General features: G+C 42.3%; 1 protein-coding gene across 1 annotated transcript in view; it reads right to left on the bottom strand.

Annotated features, from left to right (window-relative positions):
- The window catches only part of SLC38A3 (solute carrier family 38 member 3), a 75,159-nt gene extending 51,104 nt beyond the window's left edge, over positions 1-24,055 (bottom strand). The window contains exon 1 of the mRNA XM_063291985.1: positions 23,936-24,055. The gene's annotated coding sequence lies outside the window, so the exon portion shown is untranslated. The remainder of the gene's footprint in view (positions 1-23,935) is intronic.
- Positions 24,056-24,278: the final 223 nt, after the last annotated feature.

The following is a 24,278-nucleotide window of genomic DNA, read 5'->3' as shown; positions in this document are numbered from 1 at the left end:
TGATGTTTGACTCCCACTATCCACTGCAGCACAAACTAGGAGTCATCAGGACATTACATCACAGAGCAGAAACCATCCCCACCTCCATGGATGCCAAAAAGAAAGAAGACCAGCACCTGAGGACAGCCCTGAAGGCCTGTGGGTATCCAAATTGGGCCTTCATTAAATCTAAGTCTGCCCTTAGACCTAAAACAACAGCCGACAGGGCTGAGACCCAGAGTCAACGGAAGAACCTGGACATTCCTTACACGGCCAGCATGTCGGAAAGGGTAAAACAGATATTTGGAAAACACCACATACTGGTATATTTCAAACCCACTAATGCACTGAGACAGAGGCTTGTACACCCTAAAGATCCAACACCAAAACATAAGAGGAGCAACATAGTATATGCAATCCAGTACAGTGAGGAGTGTTCTGAGCTCTACATTGGGGAAACCAAACAGCCTTTACACAAGAGGATGGCCCAAAACAGGAGGAGCAACACCACAGGACCAGAATCAGCAGTTTATCTTTATCTAAAAGAAAAAGGACATTCATTTGAGGACAATAATGTTCACATTTTGGACAGAGAAGATAGGTGGCTTGAGAGAGGGGTTAAGGAATCCATTCATGCCAAAGTAGAAAATCCTTCCCTCAATAGAGGTGGAGGCCTCAGACACAACTTGTCCCCATTTTTCATGCTGCTCTTTCATCAGTCCCCAGGAAGATTAAGACCACCAGGAAGGCCACTCTTAATGATCTAATTGGGAATGAACAAAGGATTTAGGAGCAAGACATCTCAAAGACAATCCACACCTCCATGACACAGTTAAGAAGCTGTTCAGGTATAGGGACAATGCAGCCACCCAGGAAGACATATATGGGGTCCCCTCACCAACCTTTGCCCGGACTGAAGAAGCTGCTCGGACAAGCAGCGAAACATTTCAACCAAAAAGAGAGAAATCCAGTTGCCATGACTCAACCTACAGACAGTTCCACCTGGATGACTGAGAATCTTCATCAACATAGAAAACAGACATTCATTCATTGGTATGGGCCAACCTCTAGTTGTCTAAGCCTGGTTTTAAACCAAAGACATGAAATTAGAAAGGGATGTTGAACCCTACCAAACAGCTCAAATGACATTTTGTTCTGAAACAGAGCTTATGAAGCAAAACTTTAGATTTTCTTCTTTAAGGTTACCTCACTAGTGCAGATGGCCAGGGGCCATTTTAACTCTTTCTACATCTAGCCATTTTTCCTTGCAGATTGCTTTTGGGAAAGTGTTGGGATTTTGGTTTTTTAGTGCACATGGCATTCAGAAAACTGCTACAAAGCTGTACTTTATTCACCAACAGCTGCATCAAACCCTTAGACATTCTAGAATCCTCCCCAACCCATACTTATATTTAGTACTTACTAAAAAATCTGACCAATAAATGTAAAACTCTTATTAGTGTCAAGGTCTTTGTCTTAGTTTCATCCAGATGTAAATATCAACAGTTCTACACACAAAGTGCAAACCCCTGAAGTTCTTATTTCTCCATCTGTGAACTATGACTAATAACATAGGCCAGCCACCCCTGCAATTAAAGTACAGCAGAGGTATTTAACTGCCTCATTTATTCTAAAATACCAGCTGCAGCCCGCTACTTTTTATGCCATTTGAAGGCAGGGTCGTTGCATGTCTTTGCCACAGCACTGTCATTCTGAGTACACAAGCTTTAAAAAAAAAAGTGAGGCCACATATTGCCATCCTTTGGGGAAGATGATAACACATTGAGACACAGCTAGACTTCTATGAAATCCTGGCCAAAGAAGCTGCTAACTTATTTTCATAATCTAAGCTCTCCTGTTGGACAAAGATTCCTATAGATGCTGTAACATCATACTAAAATTGATGTGGGAATGCCTTTGTGATTAACTGAAAGCTTGCCAGAAATGGCACAATCGAAGCAAATATTTGTAGCTCAGGGTTGACCTGTGGAGTCCTTGGTGTTCTCTGAGCCTTGTTGTTTTCTTGCAGACGTTTCATTGCCAGACTAGGCAACATCTTCAGTGCAAAGAGGGAGTGGGCCTTGCTCTCAGTTTATATACTGTGGCTTGCCCTGCCACAGTATATAAACTACATGTTTCACAGTATATAAACTACATGTTTCAACTGGGAAACTGTGAGCATCCTAAACCAAGCCAAATCCAAAAATGCCAGAGAATTCCTGGAAGCCTGGCACTCAGACAAAGCAGCCATCAGCAGACACATAGAGGTAAACAACGTTTACATACCATTCAAAAGAGAGAACAGAAAAGCCAAAAGACCAGTACACTCCCTTGCCAGCAGTCAACACCCAGATATGCAAAAATCAACACTAGGATTAACACCAGATGAACCATCAAACAGCACAATACACCCTAATCTATTAACTCAAGCAATCAACCAAGCAACAAACAACAGCCCAATCAAAGAACTCCCATAGAGAGAACAACACTCCTACCAGCACAAGCAGGGCAAGCCACAGTATATAAACTGAGAGCAAGGCCCACTCCCTCTTCGCACTGAAGATGTTGCCTAGTCTGGCAGTGAAACGTCTGCAAGAAAACAAGGCTCAGAGGACCAAGGACTCCATAAATGGCGCAGACAGGGGGATAAAGTCACAAGCAAAACGGAAAGGAAAGAGAAAATACATGTATCTGAAACAGAGATGAAGTGAGGAATAGAGAATTTCCCTTAAAATTCAATCTATTTGGTAGATTGTAGCAGGGAGAATGACTAAGACATTGCAATTTAACAACCCAAAGGTTGGTTGCAGTCTTTAGTACTTTTTCTATGATGTATCACAGATTGGCATTTATACTGCATTTAAACATCAAATTTATTTATTTTATTTTATTTATTTTATATCCTGCCTTCATTATTTTTATAAATAACTCAAGGTGGCAAGATCAAATCTCAACAAATAGCATTAACAATACCAAGTTACTTCCCCCCGCCCCATATCTGCTCAAAAAAACCCATCCCTCTAGTTGTAGCACTTCCTTTACTTGAACTGCCTCTACCATCAGAATAACTTGCTTTCTGTGTACAATTCCACAATAGCTGAAATGTGTTCTTGAATATTTCAGATACAAATTATGGGCCTTCCAAACCGAGAAAGTAGCAATATCAAACCTGGAATTTACTCTATGAGCTAATGAATCAAGACAGGCCTTATTGGCTTGATCTGCCCCTCTTCTGATTCTATCTGGGCTTAGAAGAGGGTAGCAATATAAGTATGGTCGCACTGGATTCTTTGAATGAATGAGTTTAGTGAGGATTCCAGGACTGAAACCGTCATCAAACCAACTTCATGCTTACTAATTCACTGCCGCTTACTAGCACAACTACCACTTCACTGCCATTTCCCCCCTTTTTAATAGTAATTTTATTAAAGATTACAATTACAACAGTAAAAACTAATGCAAACAAACAAAAAAAGAAAACAATAAAAAGAAAAAATAGAAGGTATGGAAAAGAAAGAAAAAAAGAAGAGAATTAGAAAAGAAAGAAAAAATAAGCATATAGTAGAAAAAAAGAAAATATATAAAGAAGTTACTTCCCCCTTCATCACAAGTATAAACACTTTTAGTAACTTATCACTTTCTCTTAAAATACAACAAATGATCTCTTCTTCCCATATCCCATCTCTTATCTATAAATAAATCCATAAAGGCTCATCATTTCAGTCATGATGTTAGCAAAAGTTCTTTAAAGGTTATCAGAAATAACATATCAATTTTAACCTTGATCAAATAAACCAACTTTATATTCCTTCATTCTACTTCTAACAATCTTGATCTTTAGTTCCTTTGAACAGTGTCATAGAACTTGATTTTTTTTTTCATTTTTCTTTGTCCCTTCTCACAAAGTTCTTCAAAACTTTAACAAGCCTCTCTTGTAAATCCAGTATAGGACAATTATCCAGGTCACTGTCTTGATTTGTTATTTGTATATCTCTTTTCATTATTAAGACATCAGCCAGTTTCTTTTGTATGTTCAGTGCAACATCTTTTTCTATATCATTCTTGTAGCCTGTTATTTTTAAATCCACTTTCAAATCAGTCTCGTCAGATAGAACTTGTTCCTCTTCCATAACATCTTTTAAACACAGTCTATCTATAAAGGCAGATACTATTAAAATTAACTTCTGGGCCCATTGTTCAAAAATATGCTTCAGTATGTCCAGTGTTAAAATACCTTGCTCAGTTCTGTATTAGTAAGTCAAATTTAAGTGTTCTTCTCCTTTAATTTTAATTTTAGTTCCTTCTAGTTCCCTCCAGTGTCCAACCTTCAAAGTCCCATCCTATCATGTTTTTTTTAAAGAATTCAAAACAAAAGCATTTTCTCATGGGAAGGATTCTTTATAATTAATTCCAAAATCTTATTTCAAATTTATCTGGACCCTTAGTCTGTTTATAACTTTCCAAAATCAAAGTTTTAATTACCCTTTTGCTGTTTATTAAAAAAAAATTAAGTTCTTAAACTCGTAGTTAAAACTTCTTTCGTCATTTTTTCCCAACCAGAAGAACAGTGACATTTGAGTGGGTATATTACCATCATCTCAGGTAGCTTCACACGTTCTCATTTTATGTAATGCCACTACATAAACAAAACTGATTGGATATATGATGTCCTTTTTTCTAGAAAGAACCAGACCTGCTTGAGGGAAAAGGATATTGTAGTTGGCATCCATTATATCTGTGAAACCTCATCTTGGAATGCTAAGCCTCAGTCAGGTATCAAGGATATGGTTACATTTCTAAACTCCAGGGGTGCCAACTGCTCGATCCCTTGCTTTTGCTCTGCCTTGAGGACAAGTGCTTTTGAATCACCCAGCCTGTGGGCACCTAATACACAGTGAAGTTGTTCTGTACAACCTCTATTCAGCTGAAATGGATGGGAAAGATGCTGCCCCTGTAACTTATGATAAGGACTCTTCAGTCGGAGGACTGTCCAGTGGATTTTTATTGACCGAGTGATTTGATTTGAAACATACCCTTTTGCTCTTGAGGATACTAACACTAAAAACTAAAACATAAATAGTTAAATATAAGAACAATTAAAATCAACTGTCCCCTAATTCAAACTGGAAAGGCCTGGCTAAGCAGAAGGTCTAATATCAGGCCAAAAAAAAAAAATCCAAATTTTACGAAGATAATAGAAGAGAAGAACTGTTCAAATATTTTCAAGGAGAAATAAATATTGCCTGACCCAGTCAAGATACGCCATTAATGAGCTGCATGACTTTTTCAAGATAATTAATTCAGTAATCAAAATTAATTTGTTTCCTGCTACACAGCCAGGTTTTCATCATGCAATTCTCATTCCAGGGGTTCCCCAGCAGCTGAAATCACAAAGAAGAGTTCCAGATAGAAGCCCTGTGGATTATTCCCCTTCACTCTCCGGAGGCCTGGCATAGGAATGGGAACTCAAAGCTTACAGCGCTCTACAAAAGGAAATAACAACCTTCATGCAGACCACATCCAGACTGTGCTGCACTATGGCTTCGCAAAAGAAAGTTTGCGAAGAAACAAATAAAGTCCCAGGGGTTCTCCTAAGCTATAATCAGTTACTCTTGTGTATGGCTTGGGAGGCAGGCCAACACAACCTCTGTTCCTTTTCACAGGGCTGCCCCATCCCTATGGTGTATAGGGTGCCAATTGAAGGTGTCAAATTTCAAGAAAGAAAAATGTGAAGATGGGGTCCCATCACATGGCATGCAGGGATGTCAGCTGCTGACAGCCTAGAGTTTGCTTTGAGTCATTCATGTCCTAGCAGTGGCCCTCCATTGTCATAAAGGTAGGCTGGACTCTAATAGGATGATTTAAATTCATTCATTATTCTGCAGAGTCTGAGGGTAATAATAAAAAATAGCTCAGAGAGCTGACTTATTAATCTCTGGTTATCTCAAGGCCTATCTGTACAGATCTGGATCTTCTAGGGCAGCCTTCCCCAATCTAGCCAACTCCACAGATTCTCAGGAATGGCTATGCTGGTTGGGGAATTCTGGGGCTTGCAGTCCATACATCTGGAAAGAGCCTAAATTGAGGAGGGCTACCCTTAGCCCTGGAGCTTTCCAAAACACCTCCTGATCCTCCTCATTTGCTGCTGTAACTCAGCAGTGATTATACACTTTACTACCAAATTTTGGCACCGGGCCACTTAGCTACATTCTTTCTGAATGTTTAGGGTTAGTTATCAGAAGGCAAAAGGGGAGGGAGGAAAGACAAATCAACAATTTTTATTGTAAACCGCCCAGAGTCCCTTTTGGGAGATGGGCAGTGATAAATTTGATTAATAAATAAATAAAAACAATATCTAGCATGGCATATGTTCCAGACTTATGGATGAACTGTATTGCTGTGGCTGTGGGAAGCCAAAGGGAGGGCGGGAGGGTTTGCTTAAAGCACTGGTTTCATAGATGAGACACAGTTTGAGAGAGTACCCTTATTTCACTATTTGTACAATATACTAAAAAAAACCAACACTGTTAATACCAGGGGTAGGAGGGAAGATCACTTGCACCAGTCACGAATGCCATTTTCAGTGCTTCATGAGATGCTTCCAAACAAGAAGCCCCTTAGCACCACTAGTCAAAGGCATGATGCTTATCAAAAGAAAGAAAGGAAATCTGAAATGGTGGGAAAGCACAGGAGGCAAAACACACACACACACACACACAAGGAACACATGGAAGATGATCTGATTGGAATCTCTTGTAAAACACAACTGCACAACAAAACCCTTGTTTGAGAACACCCCACCCCTCCCCTCATCAAATGCTACAGATGGGAATGAATGTACTTGAGAGGAGGAAACAAATTGCCAAGCCTTTGCCATTTAGCAAAAGCACTGCACAGTGTTCAGTTCTGAAGCTCACGAAGAAACATTGTTAAATCAGCTTTAGCGAGACATACTGGCTGCATGCTAATAGCCAAACACCCCAGTAGCCATCTATATATCCCAGAGAAAGGAGGCGCTGGCTCACACTTATTCCTTGCCCACCTGGAGCTTAGTAGGTGTAGAAAATCTGCCTGCCATTCATTAAGAGAATAATTGAGATTTGAGCTGAACAAGAGTCTTTGGGTCTCTTTTCTTCTCCATTTTCCTGAGCATCCCTTTTTTTAACCATTTCAGAAATAAATATTAAATACAAGCTTATTCAGATTAATCTTGGAATAAAAACATGCTCCAGATCTTTACTGTGATGTTTCCGGGCTTGACACCTGGCTGTGTGAACAACTCACACATCAGCAATTTTGGGCTGATTCTTCTTACAGTCTCTCTCATAACCACCTAAAAGGTGGCAAAAAAAAAAATCACCACCATGTGACAAAGCTGCTTTCCTTTTCCCCAAAGAATTTGATGTGTCTGCATTTCTCAAGAGCCTAGGAAGCTGTTAAAGCCTCTCTTATGGTGTTTAACAGCCTGCTTGTTAGAGACTTAAGCAGGCCTGGATTGGCCTGATGGTGATTGACAATCAGATTTGCTTTCTTTCCTAAAGGGGTTGTGTAAAGTAGGCAGGTGGGAGAGGTATCAGGGAAATAGTACTAATCAGTAGAAGCTGGGGAAGGCACAAGAGGCTTTTAGAAGACCAACATCTTTCAGAAGAGACATCTGTTATTGTATTGTATTTTTTCTTGTTTTTAATGTTTTTAGTTGTGAATCAGAGAGGAGGAGGAGGTATCATCTAGGTAGGGAGGGTGATAATCAGGAATAAAGAGATGGGTGATGGTAAGACAAGAACACACAGAGCATTAGAAGAACTACCTGAAAGAAATACAGGAGAAGGGAAAGGATAGGAAAGATGGCGGGCAGAGAAGATCTTTTAATCTCCTTGTTAAAGCCCAGTTAAATGAGGATGACAGCACAGTTTCTAGAGCTTTACCTGTTTGATTAAAAAGCCCTACCCTATTGGAGAGCCAGACATCTGGAGATTTCACACTGTAACTTTATAGTTTGGGCAACCTCATTGTAAAGAAGAGTCTTATCTCTAGTTGAGGCCTCATCAAGAATATTTGGGGAGTTACAATAGCATGCAAGAAGAAAGATATGCCAATATACTGTAGCTGCCTACTAGATGCTTCATTCAAACTCTCCTTTGTCTGACTCCAGCTTCTGAGGGCCAGCCAGTGTCAGAACAGAATAATGAAGGATAAATATGATTTATTTATTTACAAAACTTACATGGCTAAGTATCTCATATAATGATCTCACAACAATCAATAGGTGGCTTACAATAATAAAAACCAGAGATAAAAACAAAACCACTCTTCCCACCAGGCACCAGACCAAACAGCCTCCCACATTAACCCCCAACCTAGCCCAAGGGTTATGCATTATGCTTCACAATGGTACAGGAGATGTAACTCAAATGAAATAGATAGCAAAGGAAAGAAGTCAACTTGAAGTATGCAATGGTCACTATGCTGCAAAGGAATGCAATCTATACTATAATGGCAGGCCATGTGACTACAATTTATTTATTTATTTATTTATTTATTGATTGATTGATTAAATAAGTGCTCAAGGTAGAGTACATAGTGTTCTAACCTCTAATGTTCTCCAGAAGATCAAATCTGTGATGTTGTCTTTGGGCTAAGACAGTGTTTTTCAAACTTGGCAACTTTAAGATGGGTGGACTTCAACTCCTAGAATTCCCCAGCCAGCATTCCGAGAGTTGGTCCACATATCTTAAAGTTTCCAGGTTTGAAAAACACTGGGCTAAGACATGCTCAGAGTCACCCACCTGAGGGTAGACTTGAACTTGGGTCTCTCTAGTCGCTGCCCAACCCTTAAACCAATATATCATGTTTATTCTCCATCCTTACACAGTTTAAAAGGATAAACTGCTACCTGTCAACCCTTGAATTAGCAACACATTGTTTTAAGGGTACCCCTGAAACAGGAATAAATAAAAAAGCAACAAATAAAATAAACTCACCCCAGGCACTTGCAAAGACAGATCATCAGATGTCTATGTGTAACATGTTTTTGTATGGCCTGCAAAGATCCCAGAAAAATTCTTGCTTTGCAATTAGGGCATTCATAAATGGGACCAAATGGACAAGGAATGCCTTATTTCTTAAGGTGGGATGTATAACCTGAGATCCAAGGCCACATTTCTAACATGACCAAAGCAAGAATTAAATATAGGAAGTGATCGTATAAATTGCCTTGAATTATTGACCTCTTTTCTCCTGGCCATCACGACTTCTGGGTGTTGGATGCACCAGTCAATGGCTAAATTCAGCCATTAGCCTGGCATGGGTCAGGCTTCTTAGCTTATGCTACAGGAGAGCCACACAAGAAGCAGGGCATAAACCAAGGCAATTTTAAAAGAAGCCATGGATCTTGTTTGTAAAATAACATTTCAAAATATTACCACTGAGTGAAAATATTCCCAAACGAAGCCTTCTCAAACAGGCTTTTTGGCCCTGGCCTGCAAGCTGCTACAAGGTGGTCATACTTTTCTTTTCAAGGCAACTGTGCCTTGAACCGATATATGGGGTCCCTTCCTCTCTTTTACAAATCATGTCCTGTAGTAAGTGCTGCAAGTCTCCCTGTCGCCCAGCTTGAGCCTTGTTAAGTTGTGGCCACCTGCCTATCAGCTGAGACCCCTTCTGGGTGCAGTTGGGGGGGTCCCCCCATTTTTTCCTCCATTGGCCCCTTCGCTGATCTGTTCTGTGGTGCTGGGAGAGCTCCATGCATTTCAACGAGTGGACAAAGGCCTACTGAAAGGGGGAGAGCCACAGCCACCTCTTCCCCCGAGGCATCAGGAAATTTAAGCCTCTAATACAGTGTTTCTCAACCGTGGCAACTTTAAGAGGTCTGGACATCATCTCCCAGAATTCCCCAGCCAGCATGTCGAGAAACACTGCTCTGATACATTCCTTGAGTTACAGCCTAGCAACTCTCCCTGCCAGAGATACTTATGCTCTCATTTCTTCCAGCTAGTAAGGCTGTATAGGAGCGGCGCATAGGTGGCAATCTTTAAACATTTTTTAATAATGCCTTAGTGGGAATTATCACTATGTTTGGGGCAATCCTTGTGGGAAACCGGTTTTGTACTCTTTAAAAGTTAACTTTTCTAGTCGGGACAGACTTTCCCTTCCATTCCCCTGGTTGTTACACTCGGGATTGCTGGTAGTTTTAGACTGTGGACTTCGATGCCCTGCCCTGATTTTTACCTCCTCCTCCTCACTGGGAGTTGAATAACTAGGTAAATGTTGTGAAGAGCCAGCCAGCATCCAAAATACTGCAGCCTCCTTGCCAGTCTAAATGCCAGCCCGTGACTGAGTTTGAATACACACGTCCTCTCAGACATGGGCTTTAGCACACCTGCTGAGGAGATTAGTTCAACCTCTTCTTTTTTTTAAAAAGTGTGGGTCTTCTTAAAGGCAACCGTCAAAATTCCAGGGCACAGAAAAAGAAGTTTCTGTGCCTGAGCTGAGAAAAATGTGCAGTGTCCATCTTTCCAACAGCTCTAATGAATGGCTGAAATTCCCCCAAAAGCTGGGGTGTTTCAGAATTCAGGTTATATCTAAAGACTAGGTAACTGCTCTAGTTAGATGTTGCATTAAGTTTTTAGATTTTTTTAAAGTATATATATATATTTTAATCCTGCCTTTATTATTTTTATAAATAACTCAAGGTGGCGAATGTACCTAACACTCCTTCCTCCACCCATTTTCCCCACAACAACAACCCTGTGAGGTGGGTTGGGCTGAGAGAGAGTGACTGGCCCAGGGTCACCCAGCCGGCTTTCATGCCTCAGGCGGGACCAGAATTCACAGTCTCCTGGTTTCTAGCCTGGTGCCTTAACCACTAGGCCAAACTGGCTTTGTTTATACATGTTAGAAGCTTTATTTTCTGTTACTCCTATTTCTCTGTCCAAAGTAATTTCAGACTGAGTTCAAGGTTTACTTTCTCTTCATTAATTTCTTGGGAGCCAATATATAATTTGAAAGCCCTCCCTTCAGAGATCACTAATTATTACACCAGACCAACACCATCATGTGGTCTGCTGAGAGCATTGCATGTATTTTATAAATTGGGGATTCAAAAATCCTATCTTTCAGGTTACTGTTTTTAAAATAACATTGTGTTTTATGTATATCTTGCAAGACTGAGTTACCTCCCACAGTGGGGAGGAAGGGCTGAACCCATTAGTCATACCTCTTTATGCTGCAAGGCCAGGAGATTGCATGATAGAAATTATTTCATTTCCACCCCCACCCCCCCATATCTACCTTTCATTTGCCAGGAGGGCAGCACAGGTCGTAGGAGCCCTATATCTCTCACAGACTGGGGTTGAGGGGAACTTGCCAGATAAAACTATCCCCCTGAAGATAGGGGGTGGCAGCAGTAACTACCATCCAGCTGCACCAAGGAGGCCAGGCTACGTAAACGCAGCGGATCTCTGGAGGAGGAAGTTTGAAACCTCCAGCCTTTCACTCTCTGGGCTCAGTCATAAAGAAATAAATACATTTCAACAAGTATGCATAAATGGCAGTGCGCACATAATACTGAGGTCGCAAGATTCAGTTGCAGTGCACAATATAAGCAGTGCTGCAAGGCAGAAGTTAGTAGTACTCCCTTTGCGTTGATCAGGAGATGAAGCCAAAAGGTATCTCAAGCTCATGGCTGAGCCTCATCCCTCCCAACACCCTGACCCAGCACTCTGCTCAGGCCAGACACGGTTCCCAGTCTGCTTCCCATTATTTGCAGGGTGTTTCAGAAACCATTTTCATCCAGAGGAAATAAAGTCTTTTCTTATGCCAGCCCCAGCTCTGGGTATCTGGCATCACAACACAACACAACACAACACAACACAAGGGAATGCTATTTAGATAATCAGTTGTAGAGACTTCTTATCCTCTCCCAAAGGGTCATATTTACTCTGATACTCCAGTAGAATTTGGACTCCATTAGAAAATAGAGCCAGGATAACAAACATTTTCTCTGTAGGAAGAGAAGGTGCTGCTTTCCCACCTTCTCCTCCTGTGCTCGAAATGCAGTTCCGTTAAGAAGACAGAGAGGAAATGCCCAGATGTTTACCCGCCCATCAGTGATCAGCTAACTGAAACCAACTTCTTCTAGTTCTTCCGCTGCACTTTACTCATCTTTGTGTGCTTTCAGACAACTCTTAGCACTACCAGTCAAAAGACATTAGGCAGGTAAGAAAAGCCCCCCTTAATGGCTTTTCTGTGATAAGGGCAAAAAGAGAAGTAAGGGAGTACAGGAGGTCCGTCAGTAGAAGGCGATTACGTTTTAGCTCCCATAAAAGTAATGGGGCTGTTGTAACTAAAAACCTGATCTGGAATCTTGTCTCTAGTACAAAGCCCCACAATGGTTCCCCAATAGATTTCCATTTAATTTTCCCACTTATCTATAAACACTTACTAATGTCATTATTTTTTCTTTCTATTGCTACAATTTTACCGTTTATTATCATAACTCCATTGCCCACCATTCTGCTGCTCCAAGACACAGGCCTGATTTTTTTCTACAAGTCATGTAGCCACACACTGCATAGGATGTAGCCAAAATAATCTCCTGATAGGTTATGGCATATATGTGTGTGTGTGTGTGTGTGTGTAATATATATATGGCATATATATACACACATATGCATATATACATACACACACGCATACACCATAATCTATCAGGAGATTATTTTGGCTACATCCTATGTAGTGTGTGGCCACATGATTTGTTTCCTTGAATCATCTGGAAGACATCCTCCTAGCTAATTCTCCACAGCCAGGAGCCCAGCAATTACAATATTCTTTTGCTTTCCCTTCTTACTTTTTGCTTGCTGTAGCCTCCAGTAATTTTATCACTCTACATCAATGTTTCTCAACCTGGGCAACTTTGAGATGTGCGGACGTCAACTCCCAGAATTCTGGGAGTTGACGTCCACACGTCTTAAAGTTGCCCAGGTTGAGAAAAACTGATGTAGAGAGTTAACTAAGCCTTAACTGTGGGCAATAAAGTAGACAAAAGAGTAGGATAGCTGAATCATATCACTGACTGATATTCTGGGAGTGATACTCTCTCTTCTAATAGAAAGAGGTCAAAATATAGGGAAGAAAAATCCTTCAAATCTTAATAATCTATTCACACATGGTACTTATCGCTATGCCTCAGGTGTGCCTGTCCCATTGCATTCCCAGTTGTCTCTCATTCTCATATACCTACAGATAACACCTCTACTCTCAATACAGAATATGAGGGAACTTATTCCCACACATGTAGATGAAACCTTTTGTGTCCCAAAATTTAGGCCATGTTTGGAATATTGCTACTTATAAGGTTTTCCTCATCAGTCCATGCCATACAGATACTTGGCAATAAAGACAAATATGAGGCTCTATAGATAGTATGGATCTACAGCTTCCATCTTCTTTGATCATGCCACATGCTGGCCAAGTCTGCTGGGAACTGGAATCCAACAACACCTGGAGGGCCACAGCTTGCTCATCCCTGAACCAATTCTTAGACACAAGGTTTGGACTGGTCTTAAAAAAACAAACATACCATTCTCTCGTTGCTTAGTCATTCACATAAAAACATGCCTTTGTTTAAAAAAATGTGAAAATGAGAAGTCTTCAATGCAGCTATTGAGCAAAAAAGGTTTTCTCGTCCTAGTGAAATACCTGTATTTATTTAAAATATGTTTGTATTGCTTTTCTAATTAGCGAGCATGAAAAACCGCTAATTTTTTTTTACACTTTGCTAACTCGTCCTGCAACACCTTTGATGCTATGCTGTTCTCTGCTGTGTTATAAGTTGACGTGTTCGTGGAAGCAGAGGTCCTTGCTTCTAACTGCTCATCAAACATGACTGGATGGCAATAGGCACTAAGACCCAAAACACAGAAATAAGGGAACTTGGCAGGTTTTTAAAGGCTTTTCATGAAAATAAAGTGGAAGTCAGGAAAGAGACCCTGGTAAATGAACCTACCCTGATGTGAGGACGTTATTAAGGCAATGTTTCTTGCCTTCTTGATTTATTCAGTCACATAATTGACAAATGTAAGGGCATCCACCTGATCTCAAAGCAGAGGTCACTTGTCCTGCTGTGGCCATAATGACTAGTCTCAGCTTGCAGCCACTGAGAGGCATGAAGAAAGAAAACATGCATCTTCTCAGATCTCCATTTTCCAGGATGAATAACACAATTCACGCATAAGTATCTGGGCATGATTCAAGAGGAGATAACATAGCAAAAGTAACAGAAGGAGGGAGGGCTTAACCCTTTCCTCACCTATTGATCTCTGCCCCCATCCTTCCCCTTCCCCAACTTTCAAAATGTTTGTTCAGAAACTGAAATGTTTAATTTAGATATTAATAGAGAGGTTGTAAAAGAGGAAGCAGCATGAGAGGGTGATTTAGAGCAGATCCAAGACAAGGCCCTCCAACAACCTAAGAGATGGCTTTATACGTGGACTTCACCAGATGGACAACACTAAAATCAGATTGACTACATCCTTTGCAGCCAAAGGTGGCGGACATCTATACAGTCGGTAAAAACAAGGCCTGGAGCTGACTGTAGTTCAGATCACGAACTTCTTCTTGCACAATTTAGGATCAGACGAAAGAGATTAGGGAAGACCCACAGATCAGCTAGATATGAGCTCACTAATATTCCTAAGGAATATGCAGTGGAGGTGAAGAATTGATTTAAGGGACTGGACTTAGTAGACAGGGTCCCGGAAGAACTCTGGACAGAAGTTTGCAACATTGTCCAGGAGGCGGCAACAAAATACATCCCAAAGAAAGAGAAAACCAAGAAGGCAAAATGGCTGTCTGCTGAGACACTAGAAGTAGCCCAAGAAAGAAGGAAAGCAAAAGGCAACAGTGATAGGGGGAGATATGCCCAATTAAATGCAAAATTCCAGAGGTTAGCCAGAAGAGATAAGGAATTGTTTTTAAACAAGCAATGCATGGAAGTGGAAGAAGACAATAGAATAGGAAGGACAAGAGACCTCTTCCAGAAAATTAGAAACACTGGAGGTAAATTCCAGGCCAAAATGTGTATGATCAAAAACAAAGATGGCAAGGACCTAACAGAAGAAGAAGAGATCAAGAAGAGGTGGCAAGAATATACAGAAGACCTGTATAGGAAGGATAACAATATCGGGGATAGCTTTGACGGTGTGGTCAGTGAGCTAGAGCCAGACATCCGGAAGAGTGAGGTTGAATGGGCCTTAAGAAGCATTGCTAATAACAAGGCAGCAGGAGACGACGGCATCCCAGCTGAACTGTTCAAAATCTTGCAAGATGATGCTATCAAGGTAATGCATGCTATATGCCAGCAAATTTGGAAAGCACAACAATGGCCATCAGACTGGAAAAGATCAACTTATATCCCCATACCAAAAAAGGGAAACACTAAAGAATGTTCAAACTATCGAACAGTGGCACTCATTTCACATGCCAGTAAGGTAATGCTCAAGATCCTGCAAGGTAGACTTCAGCAGTTCATGGAGCGAGAATTGCCAGATGTACAAGCTGGGTTTAGAAAAGGCAGAGGAACTAGGGACCAAATTGCCAATATCTGCTGGATAATGGAAAAAGCCAGGGAGTTTCAGAAAAACATCTATTCCTGTTTTATTGACTATTCTAAAGCCTTTGACTGTATGGACCATAACAAATTGTGGCAAGTTCTTAGTGGTATGGGGATACCAAGTCATCTTGTATGCCTCCTGAAGAATCTGTATAACGACCAAGTAGCAACAGTAAGAACAGACCACAGAACGGACTGGTTTAAGATTGGGAAAGGAGTACGGCAGGACTGTATACTCTCACCATACCTATTCAACTTGTACGCAGAACACATCATACGACATGCTGGGCTTGAGGAATCCAAGGCTGGAGTTAAAATTGCTGGAAGAATCGTTAACAATCTCAGATATGCAGATGATACCACTTTGATGGCTGAAAGCGAAGAGGAACTGAGGAGCCTTATGATGAAGGTGAAAGAAGAAAGTGCAAAAGCTGGCTTGCAGCTAAACCTCAAAAAAACCAAGATTATGGCAACCAGCTTGATTGATAACTGGCAAATAGAGGGAGAAAATGTAGAAGCAGTGAAAGACTTTGTATTTCTAGGTGCGAAGATTACTGCAGATGCTGACTGCAGTCAGGAAATCAGAAGACGCTTAATCCTTGGAAGAAGAGCAATGACAAATCTCGATAAAATAGTTAAGAGCAGAGACATCACACTGACAACAAAGGCCCGCATAGTTAAAGCAATGGTGTTCCCCGTAGTAACATATGGCTGCGAGAGCTGGACCATAAGGAAGGCTGAGAGAAGGAAGATCGATGCTTTTGAACTCTGGTGTTGGAGGAAAATTCTGAGAGTGCCTTGGACTGCAAGAAGATCAAACCAGTCTCTCCTCCAGGAAATAAAGCCAGACTGCTCACTTGAGGGAATGATATTAAAGGCAAAACTGAAATACTTTGGCCACATCATGAGAAGACAGGACAGCCTGGAGAAGATGCTGATGCTAGGGAGAGTGGAGGGCAAAAGGAAGAGGGACCGACCAAGGGCAAGGTGGATGGATGATATTCTAGAGGTAACAGACTCGTCCCTGGGGGAGCTGGGGGTGTTGATGATCGACAGGAAGCTCTGGCGTGGGCTGGTCCATGAAGTCATGAAGAGTCAGAAGTGACTAAACGAATAAACAACAACAAAGACAAGGCCCACATGCATGTGAAGCAGTTGTCAGGCTTTTGTTGGTTAGGATCATGGCATGCAGACTCTGAATGCACAATAATACAGAATATCAGAGGACTGCCAATTGCCTACATTTCTCCAAAGCAGAAGACTGGAAAGGAAACACTGAAATGTCATTAGCATTGCTAAAACTAAAGATGCAACACGGCTCTGCTTCAAACTTCAATGAAACTTTTTGCCATGAACTTCCAATATGTGCTGGCAGTGAGGACATACTGACTGAGGACATACTGAGGACACTGAACAGTGATTGTTCAATAATTAGTTTGTAAAAATGCAAAGATGTATGCATTGGACTATATAGATAAGAACAGAAGAGCTGTGCTGAATCAGGCCAATGGCTCTCTAGGCCAGCATTCTGATCCTACAGAAGCCCATCAGGTACCTCTGGGAAGCTCACAAGTAGGACATAAGGCAACAACTGCCTCTCTGATCATGTTCCCCAGCAACTGATATTGGGAGGAATGCTGCTTGTTCCTTTTTCTACCACTCACATTCTCAGTGTTCAGCTGACAGTGAAAACAATACGCCCTTCAGGCCTGTGCTGCTGATTCCCAGCTCTTCTGATGCCATTGACTTCAGATGCCACTGCACCAAAATAACAGGTCAGATGAAGACCTTCTGTTTCGCTCTGGGCCATTGTTCTACTTCCCCCCTTCTGCTGCTTCCAGGTGCCAAGAAAGCCATGGAGACTGGAAGTGTGACATCAGTCCTCACGTCCCCAGTTGCCCTTTGGGAAGGAACATTGTCCATTAACTGTAATCCATAGAAATCAAGGCTTTATGAACAGAAGGATATAGTCACTGTGCTCCATATTATGAGGATCTGCAAAATACTGGTGAAAAATGCATGCAGAGTCCAGGCAGCCATTATAGCCAAAGTTAGGCTACGATCAAAAGTTGCATTGAATAAATCTAGTTCTGTAGTTGGGTTAGGAAAAAAATGTACTAAAATGGTGCCAATAGTGAGCATAAGCCTTGTTATAAATACATAGCGGCATGTTCACCCATCTAGTGCATGCCAAAATCTTTAAAGAACAACAACCAAAAAAGATATTTGGAGATGAAACATTTGTTCTGTGGTTGCCTTGCCTCATCTGAGGAATGTTACAGACAGTATGAATATCATAATCAATCTTAGCTTTGGAACATGTCTTATCACCTCTTCAGTTTCATTTCCTATCCCCTACCCCCTCCAAAAAATTAAGGAGACTAATACAGAATAGACATGCAGTAACTTTTGACTGGTAGCCTTCGGTGTGAAAGCACTGGAAAAACAGGAAATATTTATACCTCTTCCAACCTTTCTCTAAAAGTAAGATTTCCCATGGCATGAAAAAGAAACACTGTAGGGCACTCTCAGAATACTGTCAGTCAATAGCCCATTAAAGAATGAGCAAAATAGGGCTGTTCCACAGAAAACAGTTATATAGAAGTCCAACCACAAGGCAGAAATTTGACTGTCTCTACCACAGCCTTCTCCAGTCTAGTGCCATCCACCTGTGTTGGACTACAACTTCCATACAGCTCAGCCTGCATGGCCTGGCACAGGTAAAAAATGCCTGAACAGTTCTCCTTCTTTAAGATACCATAGAAACAAATGCCAAATGGTACTTTATCATTTGGGAAGCTGGTTGTCTCTAGCCCCCTGAAACCATTAAGGAGAATTTTATCTTGTCACAGGTCTTTGTGTGGTGTTGGGTATCTAACCACATGCATTTAATTAGGAAACAAATACGGGGTGGAATGGGTTGAACATAACCCCCTGAAGTTCCTCTTCATAATCAGTCCACATTTCCTCAAATGTGTAAATAATCTGTTGCCCCCAGTCTTGGTCACATCACTGTGTGCCAGCTTCCCTTTCAACTTCAGAACAAATCCTGGGAACAGAACTTGAGGGGGAAAAAGAAGATTTCGGGAAAGGGGTTTACTGATAAGCTGAAAAAAGTAAACAAATTGAAATTATTATTATTTAAAGCGGTGTTTTAAGAAGTATTTTAAAAGCATTTTAATCTTTGACAATGTACTTTGATTATATTGCCTGCAAAGACCTGATAGAGAAAAGGAAGTGAAAACCAAGGAGTTAATCCAGGGCTTTTCACCCAGGATTCCATGGAGCCCTAGGGTTCCACGAGAGGTCACTAGGGGTTCCCTGGGAGATCACGATTTTTAAAAAAAATTATTTCAAATTAGGGCAACTTCACATTAAAGAGGTAAGTTTCATTCTTTGTTTTTAGTTTAAGAACACTGTCAACTCATGTATACAGGCCTACCCATGAAACAAATAATTTTGTAACTTCTGGCCTATATTTCAGATGAATGTGCAGGGGCTCCCTGAGGCCTGAAAAATATTTCAAGGGTTCCTCCAGGGTCAAAAGGTTGAGGAAGGCTGAGTTAACGGGAAATAAAAATATCTGGGTAAGAATCAACAGGTGGCAGTAGGGAGCATATCTGTGCATAGCAAGTGGAACCGATTCCCACCCAATGTGCAGTGTCCATAGTTTCGTTGCCTTGCCAGGTATAACACAGCTTTGAAAACAATGCCCTGGATGAACAGGTCAATACTCTGAACTAATACTTTGTTTTGTTATGCATGTACCAAAGAAAACAGCCCAAACTGTAACGGGTTTGTTTACTCCAGAACTTACATGCCTCCAGCTGCATTTTTTGGGATGTTACTGCTAATAATAATTGCCCTTTCCACCATGCAAAATCAGGGCTCAGTTTTAAGGGTGAAGATACTCTGTCTACTCTTGAAGATTTCCTCTTTAAGATGTCATGCTAAGGAAATATAAATAGATTGTTTACTTCTGTACCAATAGTTACTCAAAAGTAGGAACTAACCTCTTCTATGAGTAGTAGTAATGACAAAAATGGAAAACCATTTTAGAAGAAAACGTCCCAGTAGGTTGAAAATGTTTGTCAGGGAACTACAAATGAAATAAAACTGCTTTGATGGCTGAGTCAAGCCTTAGGGCAGTCTTCCCCACTCTGATTAAATGAGGCTAAGGAATGATGCCACCCCACCCTCCAAAGGCACCAGATGGAGAAGGCTTCCCTTAGAGTTCAGGGAAGTAACTAAACATATTATGAGTATCATCTGACCCATCCATTTTTCACCTAAAATGTATGTATATGGTCAAGTTTAGTTTACCGTATGGTCATAGACCAGTTATGGAAGATCTTGGTCTGCTCTTTGGCATGTTATACAAATCAAATGCTTAAAAGTCAAGAACTGTTGGAAAAGAGGTTGATGGCTAGGGAAAATAATAATCCTGTGTTGGGATTGAGTGTGGAGTAGAGTTGTGGAGCTGTCATATAGGAAGGATTGTCATATATGAATTTGGCACATTCTCTCCAAAACACAGAATCTTGAGGGAAGTTACACAATCCATGCACAATGGGTGAGAAACAATGTTGATTAAGTCTGTCACACAGTAACCTAAATGTGAGAAAGACTCCACATCAAATGGCTTCTTGTGATTAGGGAAGAAAACCATCATTTAAATTGCAAGGAGGCCTAGGGTTTTGCCCTGACAGCACCACTGCCTGGCTTGTTCCTACCACACCATCCTCCTGTGAAATGAACATGCGGAATAACATGCTGGCAGTGATGACAAGAGAATGAATGAATGAATGAATGAATGAATGAACACAAGGCTCTTGGAGATGAATCAGATGACAAGAGCCACAGGAAGAGCCGTTTGAAATTACTGACAAGCATCCTATCCTCCAAGAATAACCTTTGATTGTTTTCAGAAGAAAACAGATGTCTTTCGCGTTGATACAAGGCAGGAAAATATCTGATCTTAATGCTGGCCATTATTGCAAAAGAAGAAGCACCTTGTCTTCTCATAAAAGAACCGATGTGGTGCTTCTGTTAAATTAAGAATCACACTCCAACCAAGAAGTCACCTGGGAGCTAACTTTCCTTGGATAAAACAGTTGCTAATTGAAAGAGGTTATAAAGTTATTCTTCTAGAAACAACAATTTTTACCTTAGGCTCAAATTTGCCAAAATACCCTAATCTCCTGTATTCCTGCTAGTGCAGCACTAGCACTAGCTGTGAGTACACACATGTGCAGAGAGAGGTTTAGAAAATTGATTTCTTACTCTTCAAGATTAGGAGGCAAGACAACACGGTCTCTACTGTGCATGTGTCTCTTGAAAATATGGCTATTGTAGACATCGCTTGGTAGGATTTTTTCTCCTGTTTACTCTATTTACCCTCTGTAAAGCCAAGAGACACCTTTACACTGGGTAAGTAAATGAAAAAATAAAATAAAATACCCAACAGTGCAGGGCGGGGGGGAAGCCCACCAGAGAATGCCAAGTGCTTCCCCCATGACACACACACACACACACAAAGCATCAATAAGCCAAGCTCTATAAATACTCGCCCCGGGGCATGTCCTTACCACTGTCTCTCTATGCAGTCTGCCCTCTGGCAAGATTCTCTCTCCCCTTTCCAGAGACAGAGAGTATAGCGAGGCCTGCAGCCAGAGTATTAGCAATGGTCTCCTAGTCCAGCTGTGGACTATTACTGCTGCAAACAATAAGGCACCGAGACATGAGACTTTCCATAGTCTACAACAGAGGAGGATCTCTTGTCTCCCAAACTGACAACCCAAGTGGAATTGGAGGCTCTCAAACTCTTCATGCTTTATGGTTTTGTCCAGCTCAGCTCTATATCAGGTGGTCTAGATATTTGATCTATTCTGCAAGAGTTGCCAGAGCTAGGAAACAGATGTCACTTCTTTGCCCAGTTAAAAATTAAACTGGTAAAAGGGGGTTATTTTAATCTATAAAAGTCGGCACATATCCGACATATCTGTATCCTCTTGGATAACGCAGCCTCTTAGCAGACAACTTTTTCCAAGGTTTTGCCATAAGCAGTGCATTGTATTTAAGTATGGCTAAAATTGTCTTAGCAATGAGATAATAAAGGCAGGATAGAAAATCAAATAAATAATAATAAATAAGTATATCCTGCGAATTCACCCTATTTTGCAGCACTTTAGAGGACTTTCAGGGAAAGGAGCGGATCTGGCATAGGTCTAACATCTGCAAACAGGTTGGAGCGAGAGATTCCGCTCAGAAATCCACAACAGCACAGAAATTTCACTTTATACGGTGCGCGTCAAGTAAGTGAAGTGTTCACAGACTTCACCTCAGCAAACTACAACAACCATGTACAGCAGGCGTAAATCCTTATTCCATGTTGACTGAATTTAGGAGGGCTTTGCTTGTGGATGGTGCCAAAGTGAGATTTTAACTGAGAATTTCCCTGGCACATGCTCTCAACCACTGTATTAGTTCAATACATGGCAAAGATATGGAGCCGGAAGAAACCCCTGGGAATCCCATGGCCCAACTTCTGGCCCTGTGCCATGAAATAAAACAGTTACATTATCACTGAGAATTTTGAAGCTCTGGGTAGGATTATTGTGGTTGCTCCTGGAACATTTTCTTTCTACTTGTGCTCTCCTCTAAAGATTTAGTCTGTGGGTGCTTCCTGACCAAAGGCTCCAAACTGCAAAAGACGCTCTGCTATTCTATCTTTTCCTTCTTAATTGCTTTTTGTGATGATAGGAGAAAACTGAAGATACAGAGAGAGACTACGGAAGAGTTACAATTAGAAAGGAACACTGCTTGCCCCCATCCCATACAATTCTGTGTAAAGCCCACAAAAACAGTGCAAAGCCTTGTCTGGAAGCATTGACCGTTCTGAGCTTCAAGCAGTGTATTGTGTTGCTTTGAACCACTGTACATTTGGGATTATAGGCTCAGGGGTCAGGAAGGCAGCCGCCATATAGAAATTACTAACCTTCAAAGTTAAGAGGGAATGTTTGGGAGAAACTGACAAGCTGGCTTTATTCTACCAAACCCTTGTAGTCTTCTAAAAAAAGCAAGGAGGGAAGCTCCCACAACAGGCGAGAAGATAACCTTCTCTCTTCCAGCCATCTTGTAATGTGAGGACCGGAAGAGACCCCTAAGTAATTTCTGTTGAGAAATATCGCAAACCAGGGCAGTCCCGAAAAGTATTCCCAAACTCACTGCTAGCTTTTCTCCTCTCTGTCCCTACAGAGTAAGCAAAACTGATTTAGTATTTCTTCGATAGGACACACATTTGAAATGTGTCCAGGGTGGCAAGCGATCTTTCTGCCTGACAACGTGGGAATATGTTTCTCTTCCTCTCTACCATCAGGGCAAGATGAGTGGTGGTAGACTGGTGCACAGCACATAATGAGGAACCTGCACATCAGAGGTCATGCCATAAGTGCTGTGGCCACGGGTGGAGAGGGTCACACTGGCTGTGTCTGCCAGCGTCAGTTCAGGGATGTCTCAAGATGACCGTCCATTCATTGTTTGGACCCAAGAAGCATGTTTGCTTGTGCAGGAGACGCTCCTCGTAACGGAGGAAGCAGACGGGGCTCTTCAGTTCTTTTTGGAGTCCTCACTGACTCAAGCGATCGAATCGCACGGCTAGAAATTCAATAAGCCGGGTTCTATTTCCGTCTCTCTTTGGATGGGTCAGATGTCGTGGAGGGGTTGCATAGTAGCTAGCAGAAACTAATATCGTTATCACCATCATTGTCTGGGTAACATCCGAATAGGAAAGTAAGGTACACTGTGAGGAGCAGTTTTAGGGGGAAAATTTTAGGAGAGCGCGCAGGGAGGAGAGGGATGCTGGTCCAGGAGGCATAAATTCCCGGGGGGTCCAGCATTTGCTCAACGGAGTAAATTCCACGCACGAGCACCCCACGGATTAGCCCTCATTCTCCCGAACCGAGGGGAGCCAGGCGTCGCTGCTGACCAAATCTCCCGGGCAGAGAGACGCTCGGCGGCGTTTGGTGCCGCGCGGGCTCCAGCGCGTCTCCGCCTGAACTGCGCGCCTATATGAGCCGCGGTCGGAGGCTAAAGCGAGGAGGCGACGCTATTTAGAAACAGCCGGCAGGGGTGGAAGAGGGGTTCGGGCGGAGGAGCGAAGGCTGCACAACGGCGGGACACCGCCGCCGCTCGCTCGAAGTCGAAAGGTTTCGCCCAGGAGTTGGGCAAAGGCGTCCCTGCCGCCGCCCCCACCTCAAATCCGCGCCCGTTGGATTAGCAAGGAAAGGCGAAGCGTCCGCGGCAGCAGAGTCCTCGCGGGGCGCGACCTCGGTGCTGACTTACGTTCAGGGGCTTCTCACCGACGCGCGCGGACAAAACTTGTGGGTCTCTCGCGACGCCTCAGCTCGACTCGGCAGCAGCCCTCGCTCGCCGGCTCCCTCTGGCTCGCGGATTACAGCGCCCTGCCAATATTCCCCAATGGAGGGGAAGATTAATGCCAGCCGGGCCCGCCCCTCCGGTCACCTCCAATCTCCGTGGCTGCCGGAGGAGCGTCACTCGTGCCCCCTCGCCCCGAACTGGCAGGAGGCAAGCGGAGGGGGCGGGGGAGGCCGGCGTCAGGGCCTTGAGCAGTCGGCCGGGGACCGCGTGCACACCGGCAAGGGCGGGCGGGCTGCCTGCCCAGCGC

Source organism: Candoia aspera, chromosome 2 (assembly GCF_035149785.1).
Source record: "Candoia aspera isolate rCanAsp1 chromosome 2, rCanAsp1.hap2, whole genome shotgun sequence".
Lineage (NCBI taxonomy): Eukaryota > Metazoa > Chordata > Lepidosauria > Squamata > Boidae > Candoia > Candoia aspera.
Note: the sequence above shows the minus strand (reverse complement) of the source record. Positions and strands in the feature narration are given on the sequence as shown.